We start from the raw sequence: 27,052 nt of genomic DNA, 5'->3' as shown, positions 1-27,052 counted from the left end.
ATAAATAATTTAATTGTGAGCTTTCTTAGTCTTTACACAGTCCATATCACCATTACTTACATTATGAATCATGTTTTAGAGATTTTTGTCATGCAGTTTCTAATATTGTTAGTCACAATAAAACCAATCTTTCCTCAATAAATTTTCTGTATTTATTGATGATTGTAATGACTTTTTTCTTGGTTGCACTTATATATGTAATAAACTCAACATTTAGGATAGTCAACTTACTTTAAAAAAAATAAGATAAATCACTTTTCTGATACTAGGTCCTTTGAAAGACTTTAGTTAGTGTGGAACAGATTTAAATGTTATGTTGGAAAAGTAATTAAAATATTCAGAGTCTTATTCAGTCCTTCTAACTTAAGCCATGGAAGACTAGTCTCTATTCTTTTATTAGTGCATGTGTGTTATCTAATTAAGACACATTGAACTGTTGGATAATACTTGTAATATGACTGCCTGTTATGATTTATCTTGAATGTAAACAGGACAGAGTCTTCTAAATTTTAGTGATGATATGTTTGCCAATAATAAATATTGTACAAATGGCATTAATTCATTCAACAAATATTCTGAGTGCCAACCTATATGTGAAAGGTTAGAAAGGCAAATGAAGCCACATCAACTTGAGCTGCTTTTCTTTGAAATACAAAAATTAAAATAAAACAAAAATGAGGTCGTTTGAAAGGAACTGGAAATATCTTGTGCAACTTAACTGCGTGATTGATTTGAATTACTTAAATGGATCTATATCTTTTGCATTTAGTTTTTACATTTAAATATTCATTTGTTTCTATTCTGATTACGCTAAATAGAAACACTTTATGGTTAGATGGTTCAAATTTGTTCATTATTTTTATAATATATTCCTGTGATTAAGCAAAGCAGTAGATTTAGTAAAGGAGTGATGTACAAATTTTCTATTTTCTGGTTCATAAAGTAATGCTCTATATGATTTTGATTTTACTGGATGTAACTTAGGGTTTCACATATAACCAACTATTTTACCAGTATTACAATAATGTTGAGTTTTGAATAAATTCCTAACATGTATATTTGGTTCTCTTGTTTTATATATACATATCTCTTTGTTTTGATTTTGATTCACTTATTGATTATGTCTAACAAAACCTGGTAGCTGATGATCGTGCTCTGATGAAAGCAGCTGTTCACATGAGGCTAGAGACTGTCGACTTAGCGACTGAAACATGAATTATTTGATCCAAATTTGCCTGCCTTTATTTTCTGAATGGGTATTAGTGAGTTTTGTATGTGATAAAGAGGATTGCTTGACAACAATGTAAATTTCTGAAATAGAAATGGACAGGCTTCTATGCTCAATAGAATTGAATTACTAGAACCAGTACATTCTACTGCCTTTTGGTTCCGGGTTTTTAGATTTCCCAGCTGTACCAACTGCTAGTCTAGTGTGTTACTCACTGGTGTGTGCTTCTCAACCAGTATTCTTAGGTAACTAAAAAGTCCCCATGCACAAGCAGACAAATTAAATTCTTAACATATATACTAATAACACCCTCTATTGCTTATTACATATTATTTATTACTTAAAACATAATGCAAAACTTTTCAGATATGAAGAAAAAGAGATAAGCGATGATAGTTTGATATGTTTGCCAATAATAAATATTGTATTTGGTTCAAAAAGTAATACTTTATATGATTTTGATATTACTGGATGTAACTTAGGGTTTCACATATAACCAACTTAAAGTATACTTATAGAATAGCTATAAAAAGGGGTGGGAAATTTTGGTAATTGAAAGAATAAACAGTTCCAATTAGAGTGTGTCTAGAACATCTCTTCACCAAATGTTGTGACTTTTGTTCTGAGGGCACATTACGTTTCAGTTTGGGATGACTATGTCTTATGTAATAGTTACATTTTAATTCACACACTGTCTCAGCTATTTTACCATTTCATTATAATTTTTGGTATATTAAAATACTTTATGAAGTGACTAGAAAGTTCAAAACTGCAATTGAGAGAGGCTCACAGAAAAAAAACTAATGACTAATTTATAGATTTTCCTGAAATTCAGTCACTTTTCAATTCACTTCAATTGCCAATTTCTGACTAACTGGTTGGCAGACATCTGGGAATGTGTGAAGTATAATATAAGGTGCAAACCTTTGGCATCTCCTTAACTGGACCTCCAACTTCCAGTCAGTTTGTAGTGGATCTTCAGTCATCCTCAGTATAATGCAACCTGCAAAATGAATATTTCTGTATTTATTTTTTTTTTACACAGAACTACTTTAAGTAAAAGCTAAGTCAACATGATTCCGTTTCTGCAATAGTAATTCAATGAGTTGCTTGTTAATTGTAGTTATAGTGCAATGTATGTATATAAATTTCTGAGGATACCCAACAACTGTTAAGGGTACATATCAAGTTTGATGCAGTAAATCCAGGAGTTTAAAGGACTTTTGGTTTAGAAATAAGCATATGATATTTCACAATTTTAGATTAGGCACTAGAGTTGATTGTACTCAAGAATGTTTTCTATTATTCTGAGAGTTTATGAGTAGATTCACTCCAATAAAAGCTGTTTGAAACTTGACATTTTTGCCCTATGAATATTTAAGGTAGTTTAAAAATTGAATTTTATAATAAAATACAAATACAGGCAACAGAGAAAACTCTAAATAAATGTATCACTCCCAAACTCTACTACCTAGAAATAAATTAATATCTGATTACCATAATTGTAAACTTCTTTACATGCATATACACAGATATAAATAGACAACTAAAATAATTTGACTAAAGACTATAATTGTTTTACTAACATGTAAAAACCTTGCTTAATACCATTTAAATACAGAAATACCATTTAAAGACAACACAATAAAAATTGTCATTTTACATCATATTTTCCTTGTAATAAGAGATATTAGTTTCTGAAATATCTCTCTAAAGGTAAAAATGTATGAGAAAGATTAGCAGACTGAGAGAATTGATTTTGGTTTCTTTAAATACATATTCAATTTGGGACAGATATATATTGTCTTCTGGTATGAAATGAAAGTTACTGAGTACTTGTTTATCTCTATCTGTTTTGTGCCTCAAACTTTCAATCATTTTTCATTATGTTTTCTCTTAATCATGCTACAGTTATAGTATTTTTTGTTGTTTGTAATCATTATTTATGCATTTGTTTAGCTTTATTTAAAAACCTTTCAAATACATTATTTAATATATAACAATCTTTATTTTCTTGCTCTTTTTCCCACTCCTCCCCCACATGATTTGCTTCAATATCTATGCATTGGTCTTATTTAAGTTCTTTTTAGTTGTTATTTATTTTTGATAATGGTATATCTATTTGGAATATGAGTAAAATAGTATATCTATAAAAAGAAAGGGGTGGGAAATTTTGGTAATTAGAAGAATAAACAGTTCCAATTAGAGTGTGTCTAGAACATCTTTTCACCAAATGTTGTGACTTTTGTTCAGAGGCACATTACGTTTGTTTGGGATGACTATGTCTTATGTAATAGTTACCTTTTAATTCACACACCGTCTCAGTTGTGATTTTCGGATAATAGGTTATTTGTTTTTTTCCCACTTATTTAGGCACTTATTTTTGTTTTTATTTTTTCCCACTTACTTAGGCACTTATTTTTTTGTCATATTTAGAACTTAAAGTTTTTCACTTGAACATGTTAATCATCTTGAAACCACAAGAAAAAGAACATGGATGGAAAGATAATAAATTAGAAATTTGAATAGTTTAATAAGATAAATTCTATCAATTTTTCAAGAGTACATTTTGAGAGACCACAGATATCATATAAGATAAACACTTATTTTAAAGTAAAATATCATATAAATTGATTTAAATAGTTCAAATATTTTTCTGATATAAAAACTAACAAATAATTTGATCTGTAGTAAATCTAACTTATAACAGGAATCCATCTAATATTACCATTTTTTTTTTTTTTTTAAGATGGTGCCTCACTCTGTTATCCAGGCTGGAGTGCAGTGGTGCGATCTCAGTTCACTGCAGCCTCTGCCTCCTGGCCTCCTGGGTTCAAGCAATTCTCCTGCCTCAGCCTACCAAGTAGCTGGGACTACAGGCGCACACTACCACACCTGGCTAATTTTTTGTATTTTAGTACAGGCGGGGTTTCACTGTGTTGCCCAGGCTGGTCTTGAACTCCTGAGCTCAGGCAATCCACCCGCCTCAGCCTCCCAGAGTGCTAGGATTACATTTGTTGTATTTTTATGACAACATCATCCTCCTGGGATAGGATTTTTCATGTATATCTGTATAAGGAACAAAGGCCCTGTCTTCTTTCAGGTAATACTATTCTCCCTGTGTTTCTCTCTTTTTTTAAATATTACATTCTGTTAATATTTTACACAGTTATTGTTAATTAGAGTTATTTGTACCTCTTTGAGTAAAGCCTTATGGCTGGTATTTACAGTGTACATATTTCTAATATATAAAAGTCTACCATTATACCTCTATTGTTAGTGAGATTTATTTCTTTTAATAGATATAAGAATCTTTATTCACTAAACCAAATGACAATAAAATCTTCATAACTAAATAAGTATGTATATCTTCACCCACTCTGCTTTGCCATTACAATTGGAATTCTTTTGCCCTGTAGACTAAAGAGTATTAACCTAGAGAATATGCTATTGATTCAAGGTAATATTATTTATTTGAAGAGGAAAATTGCAATAATGGTTATATGTTCACGTAGTTTTTAAGAACAATAGCTATATAATATTATGAATAAATATAAACTTTTGTTTAACTTCTTTGAAAGAGTAAAATATATATATAAACTCAAATAATTTGGCATATTATTTTATTGCTTTTTAAAACAAAGTTCTGAAAAGTAAAAAGAACAAACAATTGGTACTATTTACTTTTACTTTTATACGTATTTTTTGTATCAAAAGAAAATGAATTAAAAATTTTCATGTTATAATGACTTTTGTTTCTCTGCTGAGCCTCATAACTATGACATTACAGTAATACATGCTTGGAAAAAAGCATCCTATATTACTTTTTTCATATGAATGTTACATATATAGCATATATAACAATTTTACTTAATATTATATTGTTAATTCAATTTTATTTTATTTAATACTCTTTGATACAATACATACATTTTAAATTATCCTCTAAATAGAATAATTTCTTTAACAATTCTCTTATTACTGAGAATCATCAAGACACCTACGTCAGATAAATAAGTTCCCAAAGACCCATCTTCTATATATTATTACCACATATAATATTAGATGTGAGTATATACCAAGATGAGTAAAGAAAGATTCATGAAAATAATATTTGGTCACTATAAAAAATTTGGAAAATACAGATGATCATAAAAATGAAAATTACACATAATGCTATCACTCAGTGAGACAAAGTGAATACAGCAGAAGTTTCTTTCATTGTATCTTTCTCAATAGATGGATGGATAGATTGGCTATACTATATATTTATATAAATTACATATTAAATTAAAAATTTTTATTGCATAGAATTTATTCTGTATGTGCCACATAAATATTATATATAACATACATTTTTATATAAGCTGTTTTGAATACTTATATTTTCACCTAGCTTCATAGAATTGAATACTATGTTTTTAAGAAAGATTGTGTCACTTTGAGAAATTGTTTAACTTTTTGAGTTCCTATTTGCTTACAAAGTTTCCTGTTTGGACACATCTTTGAGAGTCATTCTTTTTTTTATTATTATACTTTAAGTTCTGGGGTACATGTCTCAGAACGTACAGTTTTGTTACATAGGTATACACGTGCCATGGTGGTTTGCTGCACCCATCAATCCGTCACCTACATTAGGTATTTATCCTAATCCTATCTCTCCCCTAGCCCTGTGCCCCCTCAACAGGTCCAAGTGTGTGATGATCCCCTCCCTGTGTCCATGTGTTCTCATTGTTCAGCTCCCACTTATGAGTGAGAACATGTGGTGTCTGGTTTTCTGTTCTTGTGTTAGTTTGCTGAGAATGATGGTTTCTAGCTTCATCCATGTCCCTGCAAAAGACATGAACTCATCCTTTTCCATGGCTGCATAGTATTCCATGGTGTATATGTGCCACATTTTCTTTATCTGGTCTATCACTGATGGACATTTGGGTTGTTTCCAAGTCTTTGCTATTGTGAACAGTGCCGCAATAAACATACGTGTGCATCTGTCTTTATAGTAGAATGATTTATAATCCTTTCAGTATATACCCACTAATGGGATTACTGGGTCAAATGGTATTTCTGGTTCTAGATCCTTGAGGAATTGCCACACTGTCTTCCATAGTGGTTGAACTAACATACACTCCCACCAACAGTGTAAAAGCATTCCTAATTCTCCACATTCTCAGCATCTGTTGCTTCCTGACTTTTTAATGATCGCCATTCTAACTGGTGTGAGGTGGTATCTCATTGTGGTTTTGATTTACATTTCTCTAATGAACAGTGATGATGAGCTGTTTTCGTATGTTTGTTGGCCGCTAAATGTCTTCTTTTGAGAAGTGTCTGTTCATTTCCTTCACCCACTTTTTGATGGGGTTGAGAGTCATTCTTTCCTTAGACAGAGAAGGGGTCTTGTATCCATCTTACAGATATGACTTACTGATTTATATTCTCTAAACATAAACCTGAGGGGTCTCTTCCCTCCAGTCTTTTCTATTATATATCTCATTGAATTTCTTAACCTATTATAATTTGAGATAGAATATGAGAATACTTCCTCCTTGAACTTTTAGTTTGTAACATAGAACATACCCATATAGTCAAGTAGTAAGTGACTAATTTAGAGTTAAAAATACAGAACTTCTAAATAATGGGATTATTTTTGATACCCAACTGAATCTTTGATTAACATTTTCCCAATCAACTCCTTGTTATGACACTGTGTTAAACCACATAATGGCTTTGTTCTAAAGGTGCTTTTGATGATGCTTTGTCAGTTCTTCCTATATGGTGCAGAAGAGCTGTGAGGCTTAATAATAGGAAAACATTTCCAGTCAATTAAAAAGGTGAAAGAGATAAATTGCAATTTTTAAGTACATAGCTTTTAGAAGAGGTACTGTCAGAAAAGTAAAAGCACATTTATAATTTGGCAAAATAATGACTCCTGCATTAAATAAGCCAATATAGAGAGAAGAGTCAGCTTCCCTTTGGATGTCAGAAATTCAAAAATAAGTAGAAGAAACATCTGCACACACCTGAAGTTTCCCTCTCCTTGTGATCTTTGGAAGAAATGATAATCTCACATAAACCATTCCAGAAAGTGCTAGACGGTTGTATTTCTCACATAACGTCATGTTTAAGTAAATAATGTTAAGCAGACCCACAAAAACAATGTAATGAAGAGCTGAAGTTTAAAAAGAGGAAAACAAAATCATAAACATATTTCTCTGAACAAATATTTGGTGAGAAATAGCTCATCTTTTGTTATGTGATAATAGTGGTAATTTCTTTACTTGGTGTTTGTTATAATGACGTTTGATGAAAACATTCTATAGAGAGAACATCTTGAATTATAAATACATAATTTTGATTGGGTCTACTTTAAAGACTAAAGGGTGGAGAGAATTGAAATCTAGGCCATTCCACAGTAAAACCAGAAAGGAGTGTTGATACTAAGAGAGAACAGCCATGGTACAGTGGGGAGACAATAACAGAATGACCATAGTAGATAGTCTAGCAGAAATGCATTAGGTATGACATTGCCATGGAGAAAAAAAATAATAATTCACACTAGAAAAAAATATTAAATTACTTTACCTGTTTGGAGAAAAGTCCAGTTTGAGTTTGTTTAAGAGCCTGCAAAAAATATGGTAGGATGAATAATGCCCTAGCCCCAGCCTCAAAGGTGTTCACACCCTAACCCTTGAAATCAGTTATATCACATGGCAAAAGGGACTTTGAACATGTAATTAAGGTTACGGACATTAAAATAGAGAAATTATTCTATATTACTTAGATGGGCCCAATATGATTACCGAAACCCTTCAAAACAGACAACTTTCCCAGACTGGAGACAGACGTGAGATGCAATGAGAAATCAGGGGAAGCCAGAGTAATTACAAGCTGGATTTTTCAGTGTGCCATGGCTGCTCTAAGATGTACAGGCTCATGTTCAAGAATCAAAGAGAAGCCTTTAGAAATCACTGCCATCCACTAGCTGACAGTCAGCAGGGAAATGGGGACCTCAGCCCTGCAATCACAAGGAAATGGATTCTGCCAACAACCTGAATGAACTGGGAAGTATATGCTTCCCAGATCCTGCCAATGAAAAGCATAGCCACCAACATCTTAATCTCATCTTTAGAAAACCTATAGAAGGGAAATCAACAGACCCAGCCTGGATTGCTGATTTATAAAATTATGAAATCTTAAATTTGTGTTGTCTTAAGCTACTAAGTTTGTGGTAATTTGATGTAGCAGTTAATAAAAAATAAAAACAAAGTAAGTCAATATTTATTAGCAATGACTGAGAAATAAGTGGGTGTTTGTAGATATTACTGTGAACTATTTGCTTTTATATTATTACAAGCACACAAAAGTTTTCCATATTTAAAACTATTATCCTTGGCATTCGTGTCTCCGAAGTTCATGTCACTTTCCATTGGCAGGAATATATAATACGTAAAAGTGAAGGGAAACAGGCGGTATGTTAAATGCTTCTTTTTCCCTAACATCTAATCTAGAAATTTACAATTTTCATTACTATCATGTAGCAAGATCCATATAAAAAGTATATAAAATTGTCATCATTTACAGATAACATGACTATGTATATACATATTTCAAAATACATATAAAACATAAGAATTAATATAAAATTTACAAAATTTTATATTTTTGTATAATATAGAATATACAAAATTTATATAAAATTGAGCAAGTTTCTGAATTATGGACCATATGAAAAAATTCACCTATATACTTTTATATATGATCACAAATATTATTTTAAATATTGTGGTATTTACAATAGACTTAAGAAATATAAAATACCTAGAAATGAACCTAACAAAAATATATAAGACTTCTACTCAAGAAGATGACAAAACAATATTGAAAGTTATCAAAATAAATCATTTTGGTTTGGAATAATCTTAATTGTAAAGATTCTAATTCTACCCAAATTGATCTATAGATTTCAGGCAATACCAATGGAAATATGAGTGTGTGTATATATACAAGCTGACTCTAAAATGTATATGGAAATATAAAAGCACAAGGGTAGCCAAGATGAATCTTGAAGAAAAAATAAACTGGAGGACATATGCTATTAAATATTGTGATATAATAAGAAATATATATTTAGTATTTTCCCCCTGTTCGTAGCACATAGTTTCTAAAAGCCTTGTAGATAACAGCACAAAGAAAATCTTTTGTTGTAGTATGTGGTCTTTGACCCTAGTTTCTGACACAGAGCTCCTAAGACCTTTGAAGTTTCCTGAATGTTAGAAGCCTCTGGGCTCCTAAATCTCTTGGAATTTCCTAGGTGATAAGAGCATCTTATTATTATTACTATTATTATTATACTTTAAGTTCTGGGATACATGTGCAGAATGTGCAGGCTTGTTACATAAGTATACACGTGCCATGGTGATTTGTTGCACCCATGAACCCGTCATCTACATTAATTATTTCTCCTAATGCTATCCCTCCCACAATCTCACCCCTCCCACAGGCCCCAGTGTGTAATGCTGTCTGCCCCCTCCGTGTCCATGTGCTCTCATTGTTCAACTTCCACTTAATGAGTGAGAACATGCAGTGCTTGGTTTTCTGTTCTTATGTTAGTTTGCTGAGAATGATGGTTTCCAGCTTCATCCATGTCCCTGCAAAGGACATGAACTCTTTTTTATGACTGCATAGTATTCCATGGTGTATATGTGCCACGTTTTCTATGACTTTTTATAACTTGATAACTTATTTCTTTTTATTGCTGATAATATTCAATTGTATGACTATGCAGTTTGTTAATCCATTTTCTTACTGAAGAACATCTTGACTGTTTCCTGTTCTTGGTGATTATGAATTCAGCTGCTATAATCATTTGTGAGCAGGTTTTTATATAGATGTAAGTTTTCAACTCAACTGGGTAAATACGTAAGAGTACAATTCCTGATCATATGGTATATTAGTTTCCTGGGGCTACTTGAAAGTACCATAAACTGAGTAAATTAAACAACAGAAATTTATTGTATCACAATTTTGGAGGCTACAAGTATGAGATCTGAGTTTTACTAGAGTTCCTTCTAATAGTAGGAAAAGTCCATTCTATGAAAAATACATTACATGTCTTCACCTTAGTGTTAAGTTGTTCATTGCCCATCTTTGGCATTCCTTGGTTTGTGGAATCATCACCCTGAGCCTTCTTTTCCACATGGCGTTCTCCCTGTATGCATGTATATGTTCAAATATCTCCTTATTGTAGGGATACCAGTCAAATTAGGGAACCACCCGGATGGAGTGTGACCTAATTTAGCTAATTACATCTGCAGTGGGACTATCCAAATAAGGCACACTATCTTCCAAAGTGGCTATACAATTTTGCACTCCCATAAGCAATATAAAATACTGCCAGTATTTGATATTGTCAGGTTTTTTGGCCTTTGGTCATTCTAATAAGTGTACAGTAGTATATGGTGCTGGACATTGTTAAATATGCTTATTTACCATCTGTATTTCTTGGTGGGAAAGTTGTAAAATTTTTTTGCCATTTTTAAATTTGGTCGTTTGTTTCTTATGGTTGAGGTTTATGAGTTCTTTGTACACTTTAGATACAAGTCCTTTCTCAGTTATATGTTTTGCATTTATTTTCTCCCAATCTGTGGCATGTCTTTTTATTCTCTTAACAGTTTCTTTCACAAAGCAGAAGTTTTTAATTTTAATAAAGTCTAATGTCAATTTTTTCTTTCACGAATCATGATTGTGGCATTTTACCTAACACTGTTAGTTTGTAATTCATTTTTAAGACTGCGACACTTTGTTTAATCTAGAATGTGCTGTGTCTGGATATTTGGGTATCTATCTACTTTATCTTGTATATATTATCCCTAGTGTTTGGTACAAAATAGGCATGCATTAAATATGCATTAAATTAATTACTGAATGGAATAGTGGATAAATAATTGAATAAATAAGCAATGGAGAATGTGTGATTAGGCTCTAGTTTTGCTTTTGTATTTTTAAGGCCAAAAATACATTTTTTTTTTTGCAATAGCACTTTGGAAAGCTTGTAGATATTTGAGTTTGCCTCCCATTTTGTAAATATAGTCATGTTTGGTTTTGATCTCCTGTAAATTATTAAATCCTTCCAGTTTACAGATATTCCACGGAAATTGAATACATTCTTCCAGATATATAAGCTACTTAGAAATGTATTTCTCATGCATTTTGATGTTTCCTGATATATGCAGAATCCTGAAACCTCAAAATATATTAACAATTTTTACAGACGCTAGAATTTTTAACATATTTTGTTTTATAATTTTAAAATTCTATAAAGTTGATGAAAATACTATTATTTTCCAATAGATAATGAGTTTTTATACTTATATGTGTATTTTCCATCTTGGGAATACATTTCATGTAATACAAATGAAAAATATTACTGGATCCTGCTGAGTAAACAGAAAGACATCAATATGTATTATGAACTCAGTTTGCGAACTTATTAATAGCTTTCACGGTATAGCATAGAAATAAATTGTGATTGTTAGTCATTATAGTTTAACTAGAGGGCTTCCTAACTATTTGTTTCTAAAGTTATTAAGACTGCTTCTTTTCTTTTTGAAATACCAAGATCAAATTCATGGAGCATTCTTACCAGTCGTTTACTATATGGTTACACTTCTTTTACTATATTTAATACAAGAAACCATGCCCTTGCTCATTTAACTTTTCTTTCTTTTCTGGTTTTCTTCTTTTTGTCAGTCTTAGGCTTATACATCAATGTGCCACTGACAAAGATAAAGAAATTGGAAAATGTGTAATCTAGCAAGGTTTTTGTAAAATTCTTCTGTTCATCTAATTTTATAAATTATTATAATTATATTTACATTCTTAAGAACTATCACAAATAGTCTGTGAGAGTGAAAGAAAAATTTTCCTAATTTCTAATCATAAATTTAACTTTAACAGGGGCTATAATTTCACTTTTTAATTCTAGCTTAAAATAATATACAATTTCTGTAACATTTCATGACTATAGATAAAGTTCAATTTCTCTTTGTAATTATATGTTCATTTAACACAAATTTTCAAGCATTTACACAGGATTATGGAGAAATCAAAGATGCCAAATTTGTCATATTCATCATAATTAAGATGTTTTATTTACATCTATTAAATTGCTTCTTGACCATAGCGTTTGTGTAATACATAGGAAACACATTATTGGATTTTTTTGTGAATGCACATACAGGAGATCAGTAGAGGAGAAAATATACATAATATGCAATTTTAACACAAAACTACCAATGGGAATACAGTGAAGCAAAAAATTGTTTTGAACTTAAGGAGATTTTCAGGAAAGGCTGTTATTTGATCAGAGCCTTAATAAATGGGTACAATTTCAAGATATGGAAATGGAAGTGAAAGAAATGATAAAGAAAGAACATGAGGCTGGGATGGGTCTTATAGTCATTTCTGTTTATGTACATTTTAAAATAAGATTGTAAAATTATATTTAGTTATATTAATACTGATCTATTTGGTTAAACTCAGACAAAATGAGTTTAAATATTATTGTGGGGATAAATATAAAACTGGAAATATCTTAACACAGAATTGCATTATAAGATGAGTGTTGCAATCAATGGAATCTGGCAATGAAAGCAAAAGTGAATTGAAAATGGAAAATGCAAACAACTATTGAGATACTAGGGAAGGAGGTCCTACAGTAATAGTTCAGAATAGAATTATAAGTTTGGAGCAAGCTAAAGGCAATGAGAATTTAAAAAATTAAACCACACATGTAGAATATTGTCGAGATCTAATCGACTGACTTTTGTGACCACGTCTTTTGTACATAAGGAAGTGAAAGAGCAAAAAATAATCTAGAAATTTTGAACATACATAATGATAGTATATACAATTAAGAAGTAGGAGTTGGGATCAAGGGTTTGGTAAATAAGGGAAGTGGCTTCAAATGCTAGCACATTTCCTTGGCCAAGTTACATTTTAATTTTCTTATTTATTACTTATCTTATTACTTCTCAACAGAGCTTTGATGATTAAATGAGGAGATATCTATTAAGCACTCAGCATGGTGCCTAAAATAAAATAAGTTCAATAAAGATTATATATTATTTGTTATTAAAAGTAGCATTGAATAGAGATCAAGCAACATTGCTAACAAGTTTAGCTTTGAATATATTAAGTATAATATTTTACAAAAAATTCCAAGTGAATATGTAGAGTAGGAAATTTGATGTTTGCCTTTAAGCTCAAGAGAGATTTTAATCTTTAGATGTATATTTAAAAGCCATCAGCATAACATTAGTAGGTAAACCCATCAAAAGTAGAAGTCAATAACATTCATTATTAAAACATGTTTCTAATCCTGCATTGATTTTTGATAAAGATTGAAAATTTTAATGAAATTATCAGAAAAACTTCAAATATTAAAATTAATGAAGAAACTCACTAATTATATTTTTAAAATTCAATAAAATCTTGTTTACCAGGAAGAAAAAATTAAATATTACAATTAACATAAACAACAAAATTCACACACTATAGTGAACTCATTCTTGACAAAAATGACAAGACCATACACTGGGAAAAAGACAGTCTCTTCAATAAATGGTGTTGGGAAAACTGGATATCTATACGCAGAAGAATGAAACTAGAACTCTATCTGTCACCATATACAAAAATCAAATCAAAATCAATTAAAGTCTTAAATCTAAGACCTCAAACTATAAAACTACTTCAGGAAAACAATGTGGAAACTCTCCAGGACACCGACCTGGGCTACAGATTTTTGAGCAATACCCCACCAACACAGACAACCAAAGCAGAAATGAACAAATGGGATTACATCAAATTAAAAAGCTTCCTCATAACAAAGGAAACAATCAACAAAGTGAAGAGAAAACCCATAGAATAGTAGGAAATACTTACAAACTACCTATCTGACAAAAAATTAATTACTAAAATATATAGGAAGCTCAAACATCTCACTAGGAAAAAATCTAATAATCTGATCAAAATGTGCGCAAAGATTTAAATAGATATTTCTCAAAAGAAGACATACGAATGACAAACAGGCATATGAAATGGTGCTCAACATCACTGATTATCAGAGAAATGCAAATCAAAACTACAATTAGATATCGTCTCTCTCAGCTAAGATGGCTTATATCCAAAAGACAGGCAATAATAAATTCTAGTGAGGATGTAGAGAAGACGGAACCCTTGTACACTATTGGTCAGAATGTAAATTAGTACAACTACTATGGGGAAGAGTTTGGAAGTTCCTCAAAAAACTAAAAATTGAGCTACCATATGATCCAGCAATCCTACTGCTGGGTATATACCCAAAAGAAAGGAAATCAATATGTTAAGGAGATATTTGCACTCGTATGTTTGCTGCAACACTATTCACAATAGCCAAGAATTGGAAGAAACCTAAGTGTTCATCAACAGATAAATGGTTAAAGAAAATGTGGTACATATACACAAAGGAGTACTATTCAGCCATTAAAAAATGAGATCCTGTCATTTAAAACAACATGGATAGAACTGGTGATCATGATGTTATGTGAAATATGCCAGGCACAGAAAGATAAACATCACATGTTCTCACTTATTTGTGGGATCTAAACATCAAAACAAATGAACTCATGGACATAGCATGTAGAAGAATGGTTGCCAGAGGCTAGGGAGGATACTGGCAGGCCTGGGGTGGGGGCGGTGGGGATTGTTAATGGGTACAAATAAACAGAAAGAATGAGTAAGTTCTAGTATTTGATATCACAACAGGGTGACTATAGTCAAATAACTTAATTGCACATTTTAAAATAACTAAAAGAGTATAATTGGATTGTTTATGACATAAAGGATAAATGTTTGAGGGGTTGGATACCCCATTCACCATGATGTAATCCCATTTGTCAGTTTTTGCTTTGGTTGTTTGTGCCGGTGCGGTATTGTTCAAAACGCTGTAGCCCAGACCAATGTCTTGGAGAGTTTCCCCAGTGTGTTCCTGAAGTAGTTTCATACATTGAGGTCTTAGATTTAAGACTTTAATCCATTTTGATTTGATTATTGTACATGGTGAAAGATAGTATTTTAGTTTCATTCTTCTGCATATGGATATCCAGAACCATTTATTAAAGAGACTGTCTTTTCTGCAGTGTATGTTCTTGTTACTTTTGTCAAAAATGAGTTTACTGTAGGTGTGTGAATTTGTTCCTGTGGTCTGTATGCTATTCCATTGTTCTATATGTCTGATTTTATACCAGTCCCATGCTGTTTTGTTTACTATAGCTCTGTAGTATAATTTGAGGTCAGGTAATGTGATTACTCCATTTTTGTTCTTTTTGCTTAGGGCAGCTTTGTGTATTCTGGGCCTTTAGTGGTTCCATATATATTTCAGGAATTTTTTTTTTGTTTCTGTGAATAATGTCATTGGTATTTTAACAGGAATTACACTGAATCTTTAGACTCTTTTGGGTAGTATAAATATATTAACAATATTGATTGAATCCATTAACATGGAATATTTTTCTATTTGTTGATAGGATATATCACATTTATTAATTTGCGTATGTTGAGCCATCCTTGCAGTCCAGGGATAGCTTCCACTTGGGTCATGATGAATTAACTTTCTAATGTATTCTTAAATTCAGCTTGCTAGTCTTCTGTTGAGGATATTTGCACAAATTTTCATCATAGATATTGGCCTGCAATTTTCTTTTTTGATGTGTCTATTTCTATTCTTGCTGATTTCACCTCTTTATCATTACATAGTGACCTTTGTCTCTTCTAACAGTTTTTTTTTCATGTAATCTATTTTGTCTGACAAAAACACAGATACTCTTGTGTTTTTTTGGTTTCCATTTGCATTGAATGTATTTTTCCATTCCTTTATTTCTTCTTAGATGTCATGGGCTACCATTGGCTGACCCATCTTACTGTAATGAAACCTGTTATCTCTTATTGTCTCACTTGATACGACACATATCAACTAGCTCCCATATTTCACATGGCCAGTAGGGAAAAAAATTTAGTTTGCAATGTTTTAAGGCTTACACATTTACTTTGCATTTAATGAAAAGATAGAGTTTCCAAAAACGTACGAATGTAAGCCTGAGAAACCTAAACAGTTTATGCCTGATATATATATATAAAACTTTAATTTTATATACATATATATGTATATATCAGGCATATATAAAGAGAGATATATGTATGTGTGTATATATATGTATATATCAGGCATATATAAAGATATATATATACATATATAAAGATATATATGTGTATGTATGTATATGTGTGTATATATACACACACACAAATATATATATATACACACACACACACACACACACACACACCCCTTGTCTTTTTGTTGCTGCTTTTTTAAATGCAAAGGGCTGGGTAATTTTTATTCTTGTACCTACCAGTATCTTCCACAGTAACAAATGCTAGTTCAATTATACTCACAGTAGTTTGAATTCAGTAAATCAAAATTAGTTCATCCATGTAAGTAACAATTCTAAAGATGGTGAGGATTTTCCCCTCATTATTAAAATGTTTTGGTCCCAGAAATGAGAAATGAGTTTCTGGTATTGTGAAATTTTTTTGTTTCAAGTGTTCTCCTCTATAATTACAGTGATTCATTACATATTTACTTCCATTTACATTTGTCAGTAAATGGAAGACTCACTGAGTTATTGTGATATGTGAGTTAACCAAGCATTAGACATGCATGATAAGTTTATTTTTAATTTACACATTTGTGGGTAACATTCTGTACATTTCTCCCTCCTAGTACTTGTAGACATGGTTATGGTATCTACTGGTTCTTATTTAATAAGATAATAACGTGATAATTACTACTTTAACTACTTGGCACAATTTAGCATTTGTGAGCTATTTATAGAATCATTTGGGGGAAATAACAAAAATTTGGCTAAAATGTATTTAATTTGCATTTCTCCTTGACATTAAAGGTTATAATTTTATCTGTACTACCTTAGACTATTTATAGTTTTTTCTGTTCTCACAAATGAAGTAGAACTTTTTTGATATCTTCCTTTAAAAATGCAAATCAGTTAACAAACACTAATTCAAAAGTTAAATACTGAATTCTTGCTAATCTTTCTATGAAAAAATTTCTCCAAATGGAATTCTGTACTATCTCCCAGCTGCTTATAAAAATTATGTCTATGCTTCCAAAAGTTCAAAACTATTCTCTTTCTGAAATGTCTTTCTTTTTAAAGGGTTACATATTTACTTTGCATTTAATGAAAAGATTGAGTTTCCAAAAAAGTAAACTTGAGAAATTGTTTAGATTGACACTAAAATTTACTTCTTTATTTATTCTCCAGACTAACAGGAAATGTTCTGTTAGGCAGAATTAAAAAAAAAAAAAAAAAAAAAAAAAAAAAAACTGAAGCATGTTTATCTACAAAAGTCAAGACAAGAAAGTGTTTTAAGGAGAATGTTGTCACCTGTGTCCAGTACTACTGAGAAATCAAGTAGAAGCTCAATCTTTAATGGCCGTGATTTGGCAAAATGGAAGAGTTGTTAGTGACCTTGAAAAGAGCAGTTTCAGAAGAACAGAAGCATAATCAGAGGGAGTGAGAAGAAATTAGTGAATCATTGAATATAGACAGTCCCTTGGGTCAGTGGAGCAAGTGGAGTCAAGGGAATTTGCTTTTGTTTTTGTTTTCTTTGTTTATTTACTTGCTTGTTTTAATAAAAGACAAGCCAAAATCAGCTCTAGTTTTGGATCATATGTGCCATCCTTGTCTGTATCATACTGTGAAAAGAACACAAGGACCTCAAAGAAATTGATTTCAACTGGATTCTGCTATTAAATCTGTCATCTTTATTATGATACATTAATTATGCATTAGATTATATATTATATATTATAATTATGTATTATGATTATTAATTATGTAGTATGATTAATTAATTATATCTTAATTATGATACATTCCTTTAATCTCATGTAAAATGACAGGGTTAAATGTCTACATTCAACATTTAATGAGCCTCCACATTGACATCATTCGTGATTTTTGAAATTAGATGTGCCAACTCACAACTCTGTCAGTTACTTTATTTTACTAAATCTCAAGAGGTTTTGAGACCTTTGCCGAAGTGAGGCAGGAGGTAAGAGAACGGAAGGTTTGAGAAAAAAACATTTTATATAAGACTGATGTAAACAGGTTTCCTCAAGTGAACTTTTGGGTTAAAGGATGTAAACACTAGGGCTACTGAATACAGATGGCAAAGTATTCACTCAAAATAATGAACGCTTTGCTTGGCAACATGCACTGAATGAATCTCTTTAAATCATATAATAGTTAATACAGATTATAAATATTAAAATATGTATTAATAGCAACAACATGTTTTTCCTTTATGAACTTACGTATGTTTGATTACTAGTGTAGCTGATATTTTTCTGTATGTGAACCATCTATTGTCTTCCACGTAAAAATTAAAGATTCATATTATTTGTCCATTCCTTTAAGGTTTTAACATTTTCGTTACTTATTTAATGAGGCCTTAATATGCAAAGGCTATTTGCTGAGCTCTCCTCTCAAATTGCTTTGAGATAATTAGCTATTAAGAATGGGCTGTTGCTTTTAATGAATAGGTACTCACTAAGATGATGTACAAGCACCATACAATGTTTCTTCTACAAAACAGAGAAATTTCTTTTAGATCTCAAAAATAAGAAAAGTTGTGCAGCCTCTGAATAGTTGATATATTTTTATCCACTGGATATGAATACTGAAGCTGATTGATTACTCTTATTTCTTTAAGAAGCTATTAACTTATGGATTATCATTAATTATTGCATAGAATATGATGGTATTTTTCTTCTAATTCTATTTTTAGGATTAGCATATTTTCCATTAACTTCAACCTTTCAATTTGTTAGTCATTATCTGTTGTAATAATGTGCATACTTCTATAAGTCATCTCCAATCCCGTTTTGAAGCAATGAAGGGTAAAAACAAAAACTGTAATAAACTAAACAAACTATTTAATAACTTTATTCAATAGTTACTGCTGAAACTTTTTCTCATATTAATTTTTTAAAAATCTTATAGTGAGTTATATTTTAAGTATCAGTTTTGCTCTATGATATTTTCCATTCCTTTTTAAGCTTAGAAAGTACAATAAATTAAATGAGCCCTGACCATTTAACATGCATAGATAAAAAGATGAGGGAACACAAAATGGGCCTGAGGTTTTTCCGTTCTGTACTGCCTTTCTACTTGCAGTAACTTAAAGTATGCCTAGATGATAAGACTCTTGGACTGTACTCCACATGAATGCACCGTGTTTCTGAAATCTGTGGGATTTGGCAGTTAATGAAAACATGGTTGTAAGTAATGAAAAACCCACCCAATATCAGCCTAAACAAATAGATTTTTTCTCCACCTAAATTAACTGAGTATTTGACATATTTGTGAATTTTTTTGGCCTTTCCCTCATAGCTGCAAGATGGTCGTTGCCACATCTCCAAATATAAAATCTACATTTCAGAAAGGAATAAGTAGAGTGACAGAGTAGTATCAGCAGACTTCTGCGCAAATCTCAATGGACAGAACTCTTTTACATGGTTACCTTGAGTTAAGAGACAAGTGCTGTCTTCTTTAGTCACACAGTGGAGTTGAGTAAGACAAAGCAGGGATGCTAATGAGAGTCAAATGATTATTCTTTAGTATTTGCATGTGAAGCCACTTTCTAAATCTAAGTTAATTATCCCTTCTGAATCAGATTATAAACTCATTTAGGATTGGTTCTATTCCTTTTTGTTTTTCTCTGTAAGAATATCTAGCAAGATGCATAGAATTAATATTTTTAAATTATCTATTTAAATTTTCAGGATAAAAATAACTACATTATAGGTTTTTGTTAAGTCTACACTCTAATAGGGAGGCATAACCTAATTTTATAAAATCTATTCATGGCAGCAGTGTTTGCTACCTGCATTATAACCACAAAATTATTTCCCTCAATAGATGAGAATGGGGGTCATATCTAGGTCCCAAACCAAGCTTATTGTTTTAGAGCTATGTGGAAAATTAGATTACTGGTTGCATTAGTTTCCATTGCTTAGTAACAAATTACTCCAATTTACCAGCTTAAAATAACATCAATTTATTATCTCAGTTTCTATGGGCCAGGACTCTGGATATGAATAGCTAGGTCCTCTGCTCTGGGTCTCACTGTGCTGGAATCAATGTGTCAGGCAGGGCTATAAACCCCATCTTGTTATAGTACCCTGGACCTCTAGTTTTTTGGCTCTCACGTAGATATTAGCACTAAGCCGAAGAAATGTTTCTCAGGCAAGGCTTAATAGGCATACGACTGGAGCAATGCAAGAGAACAGCATTACAGGAAAGGGATCCCGGTGCTAGCTCCCGGGAAGTCTAGGCTCTTGTCCTTTTAAGGAAGCTGAGGCAGGGGAAAAGAGCTGCACGTGCACGTTTACGTGAGTTCTTCTCTGTGCCTGTGTGGTGAGGCATCAAGCCCTATGATGCGACCCGTGCAAAGAAAAATGGCGGATAAAGCCCCGCCTCAGGTGGGCTCAGTATTACAGTAAGATTATAATGAGAAGAAAGTCGTTCCTGGAGTTCTCGTCACTCCCCAGCTAGATCTGGTAAGGTTTTTATCAGGAAAGCCAGGGTCCCGATTCAGCAACCTGGAAGACATTACTCAAGGAGATGAATGGTTAGGTTCTTCCTTTTCTAGTTAGGAATTCAGCTTGGTCTGCTAAGTTGGGAAGGCGGCTTTCTCCTATGTGACTTAGGTCAGCTTAAGAGAGGCAAGAAGGTAGGGCAGAGAATATGCCCGGACATGTGAGACCTGTTGGGATTCTGATCATCGTATCTCTTGTCTGCTGGGACTGACTCTCATCCCTACAGTGTTACTGGCTGTTGGTAGAATTCCATTACTTTTTGGTTGAATTCCATTCCTTGTAGTTATAGCGCTAAAGTTCCATTGTTGTTGCTGGCTGTTGAGCAGAAACCAAACATCCATCCTTGCCACATGGTCTGCTCTTGAAGAACAAATTCACTTCTTCCAGGACAGAAGTAGCACATCTCTCCTACTTTGAATTACTCTCACTTTTGGCATCCCTCCACTGCTTCTAGTCTCTTTTTAAATGGCTAATTTGATACCTCAGCTCCACTCAGGATAATCTCCTATTTTAGTAAATTATAGTCAACTGATTAGAGGTCTTAATTACCTCTGCGAAATCCCCTCTTCCTTGCCAGGTAACTTAATCATGGAGTGTATCCTACCTGTGGTAGCCTATTCAGAGACCTGATTCACACTGAAAGGCAGTGAGTTATACAGGACATGAACACTAGAGGCTGGCACCATAATTGTGGTTGCCCTCTTAGAATTCTGCCTACTGTACTAATAAACTTTAATCCTGTTTTTAAGAACTGATTATGAAGCATAGAGTTAGTAAAAGTTTTAAAATGTAACAATTATATCTGAGGATCTAGAGAAGTTTCTCGCTAATTTAAGGATTTAATTGGACATGAAATGTTTTTAATTTAAATGTGATGAGATCAATTTTATTAAAATCAGACAAACTCCAGTGTCAATATCTTTAACCACTATACAACACTTTTTCCATACCATGTGAAAACAGCATGGTCCCTCTCACATAAAAATTGTTCAGTAAATATTACCTAAAATTATTCTGTTTACTGATGGATTAAAATATGTTTTCTATTTGTCACCATTGCATGGTTTTGAATGTTGGATGACTAGCGTTTTGTTAATGCAGTGATTAAGTATAGCCATACTGTGTGGCTGAAAATGAGCTTTGCAGAGAACTGCAAAATTGTTTGACTTCTTGTACTTTAAAGAGTGTCAAGAGAAATCGAGCTGATTACAAATTGACTAGGATTGAAAAAAAATTATGCTAAAAATGATTTTTTTCAGAGAAATCTTATGAATCATTCCTTAGTGTTTTTTTTTAGGACATTCTACTGTTTTAGCAATCACACTTATTCTCAGGAATCTCCTCTGCTCTTATGAACTTTCATTATATGACACTAATTACATCAGTTGAAATGAGATGTAGGCAAAAAAAGGGATGTCATGTGGGAGAAAATATCTATATTGTGTTTTTATGGAACCTATGATCTTTACAATCATCTATGCAGAAAGAAAAGGAAAGAGCTTATTATTTGTGATGAAAAAAGTTATAATCTTACTGTTCATCCTGACTCTGCCCCAACTATCCCTGACAAATTAGACAAATCTGACCTTTTAAGAACATTCAAGAAAAAATGACCTCTAAACCCCATTATATACTAATGTCTAGGTAATACTGTGTGCAGTATATTTAAGATAGTTCTTAAAATTTAATTAAATGTATGGACTGTATGAATATTAAAACTTGTTTTAAATTTTCATGTTAATTTTTAGTTACACTGGATTTTTATCTTCTTTTTAGATGCAGAACTGTGATAACATTATATTTTCATTCTTTAATTTGATGAGCTTTGAGTAAAAGAACTGTATTTTTCACCATACACACACACACACACACACACACACACACATTAAATATAATAACTGAAGCCATGACATAGGGTTAGAAAAAAATGGAAGTTCATCCAATTTAATTTTTTATCAGTAAATTTTTACCTCATTAATCCATTTATATATTCATTAATAGACCTATTGAAGGGAAAGCCAAGTAGCTCAGATTGAGGGTAGAATAAATAGGGTATCCTACACTTATAAGCAGTATCTAGTTTTTGGATGCAATAAATCCTTGGCTTTTATCTAAATTAAATTATGGGATCCAATTAAAATTTTCATAGGTATCGATATCAGCTATTCATAAGTGCATAATCCTTTTGGATTCTACAACTAAAATTTATAATTTTACCTTTTATATTTAGCTTTATTCTTGTTTTAAAATGCCATGATTATATAATTCCAAATTGAAAAAAAAAAAAGTTGGTTTGCATATTTACTTCCAGGACTTCCAATAGTAAAAATACCTCTTCTCTCATGGTTATGAAAGAACAAATTTTCTTGTTATCAATGGTATTTTATTTAGAAATACGATATTTAGAATAAGTGAAATTTGTGATTTGTATTTTCTCTTTTTATTATTTTGAATTATGGAACAATTGGGATGCAAGTGGGGAATACGGAGATAGGAATATTTTTAAGCTTTACAAATTAAAACTTTCAAAGTTGCTTTCTTTGACTTCCCATTGGTATACTTCTTTTCTCAATTATGATTTCTTCTGACATTTTAATGTTCTTTGCCAAACCCTTTGGAAACCCATGGTGATGTTTATCAGATGACTTGAGTTAGAAATCTTTTATTATATTCCAACTTCAGCCTCTAACTCCTTGAATGACCTTGAGAAATTAATATTCCTCCTACTATCTGTAATGGTAAAAAAAAAAAAAAAAAGAAAGAAAGAAAAGAAAGAAAAAAAGAACTCAGAGGGAGGTTCTGAAGCTTCATTATAATTATGATTCATAATAAAGTCCACTGAGCTATCTCAAGAAAAGGCATTGTACTAAGACAAAATAATATTACAGAACTCTCTGGAGTCTTCATGTGTGTGTTGTTATTTACAGACTTCAACAGAATTATATTTCAGTGTGCCTGTAGGGTCTCTGATGTTTTTCTTTCAACCAAAACTTTTTCTCTTCATAATAAATGTTTGCTAAGCCATGGATTCCTTGAGGAGGCAATGGAATGACTCAAAATTGTTAACTAATGCTCATGAATTTTAAACTACCTTCCCTTTATGATCAAAATGGGAAGAGTTTAAGTTTAAAGTATTAAGATATCTAGTACATACTTACAGTAAGTCTGCATAAATTATCTCATTCAAATCACCATACTTTTAAATTTTGATGAGGCATTATAGAGACTTGTCCAGGGTCACTTAGCTATGCTTTTCCATATTTCTACATATGCAGTTTTGTTTAAAGGGTAGAGTCTAATGTCTAGCATCTGAGTACTAGTTATTATAGATCATCTCTGTCTAAATCCTTGTTCTGCCACCCATACTGTGTGACTTTAGGAAACATAAAATAGTCTGTACCTTAATGTCCTCATTTATAAAATGGAGATAATAGAATGTATTATTAAATCAGCTAAATGAGATAATACATATAAAGCTCTTAGTGTTTGGCGCATGTTAAGTACTGAATAAGTGTTAGCCATTCCTACAGGGCTGGTCGTGGCTCTATTCTCATATGTAAATAATCTTTGTTGATTAAAATTAGAGTTGGCATTAATTGGGTAAGGGTATTTTCATTTCTAATTTTATGTTTATAAAGTGGGTTTTTTCCTGTTATAAAATTGGTCTATCCTGTGTTTAAACTTCCTCTTTAGGGTCCTTAGTATTAAATAATCTCAACTCTCATATTTATGGATATAAGTTACATTATTCAAAGTGAAACTTTCATCTAGACATTTATTAATAATGAGTATAATAATTAATATTTATTGAGCATGTGTTATGTGCAAGGGATATTTCCAAGTACTTTTGGTTAACTATTTATTTCATTTAATTATCAGGACAACAATAATGTTGGGTATTACTACCATTATCTCTGTTTAGAAATTAAAAAAAAAAAAAAAAAACTAAGGCTGTCAGAGATTGGCTGAGGCCACTTAGGTCTTATGGGACAGAGTTAGAGTTTGATCTCATATTATCTGACAATTAAACCCATATATATATTTTACTCTCTATATTTTACCCTCTTATATCTCCACTGAATGCCCCTCTGTCACTTAAAAATACACATATTAGATATCAAACTCACATTTTTTTCCTACCCAATCCGACCTGATCCTAACAGATATATTTCAAATATTCCTGTGATCACCCCTACTTGGAATTCATGGTTGTTGTCTATAACCTACTTCCCCTCTTACTTGGCACCCTTTGCTCCTGCTCTGGCTTTAGAATTTCTGGCTTTAAAATGTTTCCATAAATTATCCCACCAATCTCCTTTCCTGTGTGATCCTCACTGGCACTACTCTGGAGTAGGTCTTCCTGAATACATATTTGGATTACTGCTTTTCCTTCATTGATATTCTCCCCTAATTTTATTTTGTTATAATTATACTCTAAGTTGCCATTTACTAGCTGTGTTACCTTGGAAAATTAGTTTATTTTCCTGTGACTCAATCTTAAAATGAGGAGAAGGTTGATAACGAGAGCTGAATACGTTCCTATGCATGAGGTTTACTGTGAGGTTTCTGTGAATGCAGGACTTTTGGTCTGCTTTGTTCAGTAATGAATCCTAAGTGCCTACAATAATGTTTGATAAAACAAATAAAATAAATATTTACTGAATAAATACAATGTTTAGTAAATATTAGTTCATTAATAGCATTATTCTTATAAACTACTGCTGTGGCTAGAGTGAAGTGGTGCAATCTTCGCTCACTGCAAGCTCTGTCTCCCAGGTTCACACCATTCTCCTGCCTTAGCCTCCTGAGTAGCTGGGACTACAGGCGCCTGCCATGACGCCCGGCTAATTTTTTGTATTTTTAGTAGAGATGGGGTTTCACTGTGTTAGCCAGGATGGTCTTGATCTCCTGACCTCATGATCCACCCGCCTCGGCCTCCCAAAGTGCTGGGATTACAGGCTTGAGCCACTACGCCCGGCTGATTTATGTTATTTTTTAAATGTCAAAACTGGAAGAGAAATGACATAAATAAGATGATGGAATAGAAGATTTCCCTGGTATCACTCTCCTCTTCCTACAAAAATACAAGTAGAAACTATTTAAAGACAAGAATACCACTGCTGAGTTTATTAGAACTTGGGGAAGACATGGAGAAACCCCTGGGGCCCATAGAATTGACAGAAACCCTGATTGGTAAGAGAAGTGGCCAATTCAGACAGTGCTGCCCTGCCCCCCACCAGCATAACACTACTCACAGAAAATTTTCCTAGATCCACAGTTTGTAAGGTGAAAGGAGAGGATGTAGGTGAACATTCAATCTACACACTCGACTGGGAATCTTCATGGTAAGCCCACTCTGGTCCCATTCCATGGCAACCACTGAGAGTTCCAGTTGGCCTAACCCACATGGGATACATTCAAGACAAAGAGCAAGGCACTAATCATAGCAACTGGCATGTGGATCTAGGCAACTACTCTGAGCTCCAATCAGCTGGGATGTCAGAATGTGGAGACTGGCTGGCACCATAGTGCTGTAAGGGACACAATCTGTCAGAAGGCTTGAAGTCCTGGCTGGATTATCTAGAAGAACAGGTGCTTACATGGATTCTTCCCCTTGCCCAGAAAAAAGTAAAACTCAGGGTTAGGTTCTGGTGCCTGCTTAAGTCTTATCAAGACTGGGAAACAATAGCAGGACAATGAGTTAGTTTTCTGGTATAGCGCACATTATAAGTTCTTCCCAGAATGGAAGCAACCAGCCCGTGTTTAACTTCTAATACTAAGTAGTAAAGGTCAAACACCGTTAAAGAATACCTCCAAAAACCAAAAAAGATAAATATCTCCTCAAATGTGCAGGTATCAACAGAAATACACAAGGACTGTGAAAACTCAGGGAAATATGACAGCACCAGAATAAACCAGCAAAGGCTCAGCAATTGACTTAGAAGAATTGAAGATCTGTAAAGTATTGAACAGAGAATTCAGAATGATCTAAGAGAAGTTCAAGGAGTTACAAGAATATATAGATAGAAAACTCAATGAAATTTGAAAATCAACCCAGGAACAATTTTAAATAAGAGAAACAAATAGAAATACTAGATATAAAGAAT

General features: G+C 32.3%; 1 long non-coding RNA gene across 2 annotated transcripts in view; it reads right to left on the bottom strand.

Annotated features, from left to right (window-relative positions):
• Positions 1 to 26,353, bottom strand: part of LOC105481885 (uncharacterized) — a 105,587-nt gene extending 79,234 nt beyond the window's left edge. For both annotated transcript variants that reach the window (XR_987243.2, XR_987242.2), the window contains exons 1-2: positions 26,201 to 26,353; positions 2,153 to 2,231 (exon numbers count right to left, since the gene is read on the bottom strand). This is a non-coding gene — a long non-coding RNA (uncharacterized lncRNA). The remainder of the gene's footprint in view (positions 1 to 2,152; positions 2,232 to 26,200) is intronic.
• Positions 26,354 to 27,052: the final 699 nt, after the last annotated feature.

This window comes from Macaca nemestrina, chromosome 7, assembly GCF_043159975.1.
Source record: "Macaca nemestrina isolate mMacNem1 chromosome 7, mMacNem.hap1, whole genome shotgun sequence".
Lineage (NCBI taxonomy): Eukaryota > Metazoa > Chordata > Mammalia > Primates > Cercopithecidae > Macaca > Macaca nemestrina.
The sequence above is the reverse complement of the archived record's forward strand: the minus strand, read 5'-3'. Positions and strand labels throughout refer to the sequence as shown.